Raw genomic sequence first — 1,913 nt, 5'->3', positions numbered from 1 at the left:
AAAGAAAGAAAGAAAGAAAGAAAGAAAGAAAGAAAGAAAGGAAGAAAGGAAGAAAGGAAGGAAGGAGAAGAGAAAAGAAAAGAAAAGAAAAGAAAAGAAAAGAAAAGAAAAGAAAAGAAAAGAAAAGAAAAGAAAAGAAAAGAAAAGAAAAAGAAATCAAACCTTGCTTTAAGGGTGTATTTTTTTTAGTTGTATGGGTGTGTTGTCTGTATGAGTGTCGGCACAATGTGCAGTGCCACAGAGGTCAGAAGGGGAAGTCAGAGCCCCTGCAACTAGAGTTACAGTTGTGAACAGCCATCTGTGTGCTGGGCCTCAAACCTGGATCCTCTGGAAGAGCAGCAGTCCTCTAAGCCACTGAGCCACCTCTCTACTCCTACCTTCTCAAATCCATTAAAATGAAAGTTTGAGGAGATTGGGTATACTTCATCCCAGAATTGGGAGCAGTGGTAGGCAGATCTCTGAGTTTCAGGCCAGTGTGCTCTACATAGCTAGTTTAAGGCTAGCCAGGGCTACATCTTGAGACCTTAAAGATGATGATGATGATGAGGAGGAGGAGGAGGATGAAGACCGAGTATGGTGTTTACACACATCATTTTAGTACTCTAGGAGGCGTGGGCAGGAGAATATTGAGTTGGAGGTCAGCCTAGAGTTACATTGGGATCCTTCCAGCTCTTCCAGGGATCCTGAGTTCAATTCCCAGCAACCACATCGTGGCTCACAACCATCTGTAATGAGAACTGGTGCCCTCTTCTGGCCTGCAGGCATACGTGCAGGTAGAACACTGTGTACCTAATAAAAAATAGTAGTTGCTGCTCTTCCAGAAGATTGGAGTTATATTTCCAGCACGAAGGTCACAGTCATCTGTAACTCCAGCTCCAGGGATCTGACCCTCTTCTGACTTCTGCAAGCACACACGTGTGTGTATATACCCACATATACCAAGCTGTGGGCTCTGAGGACACATAGTGGCTAATGGTTGGCTGGCAGGGGTGAGGGGCCTGTTTGTCTTCTACATAATTGTGCTCCCTGACTTGTCACAGAGTCATTCTTTAATAGCCCTTGGTCTGTCTACAATCCCAGTGCCTCAGAGTCCACTTCCTGGAGTCATCCTGGACAGCAATACTCTAAGATTTACTTATTGAATTTTGCAACAGGATCTCCTCTATCAAAGGCTAGCCTGGAATTCACAATGTACACAAGATAACCTTGAACTTCTTACCTTCTTGCCTACACCTCTCAAGTGTAGATATTTACCACCCTGCCCAGTTTTATGCAGTGCTGGGGATCAAATGAAGGCATTCATGCAAGTAAAACACACAATCAAGTGACACCTGCCCCTAGTCCTGACGATCAAGTGACGCCTGCCCCTAGTCCTGATACATAGTACTTTCTTTCTCGTATGGGTGTATTTGTGTTATGTATATTTACATGGGCGTTGGTGAGTGGGAACATACATGTGTACTTTGCATGTGGAGGCCAGAAGTTGACAGGCCTCGTCTTTCTCCTTCCTGTCCCCTATGCATTTAGGCAGGGTCTCTCACTTGAACCCAGTGCTTCTTGGTCTGGCTCATTTAGCTATGCAGTTCACCCCAGGAAAAACACCCATCTCCTTCCCTGACACTGGAATCACAGGCAGGCTCTTATGCCTACCTGTCTTTTATAAGTGTGCAGATGATCCCCAAAATCATCCTCAAGCTTACGTGGCAAGTTCTTTTGGCCTCTGACTCATCTATGGCCCCATATGGCAGTATTTTTCCTACTTTAGATATATTTTATTTAGACCCTACTTCCAAAAGCCTGATTTACTATATCCGGTTGCAGCTATCGTTGGCGTGGAACATTTCATGTGACATAACAATGTTTAGAAGTCTTGAATTCTGTTAGGAGTGTTATCGTTCTGTCGTGGAACTTGG

Source organism: Mus caroli, chromosome 18 (genome assembly GCF_900094665.2).
Source record: "Mus caroli chromosome 18, CAROLI_EIJ_v1.1, whole genome shotgun sequence".
Classification (NCBI taxonomy): Eukaryota; Metazoa; Chordata; class Mammalia; order Rodentia; family Muridae; genus Mus; species Mus caroli.
Note: the sequence above shows the minus strand (reverse complement) of the source record.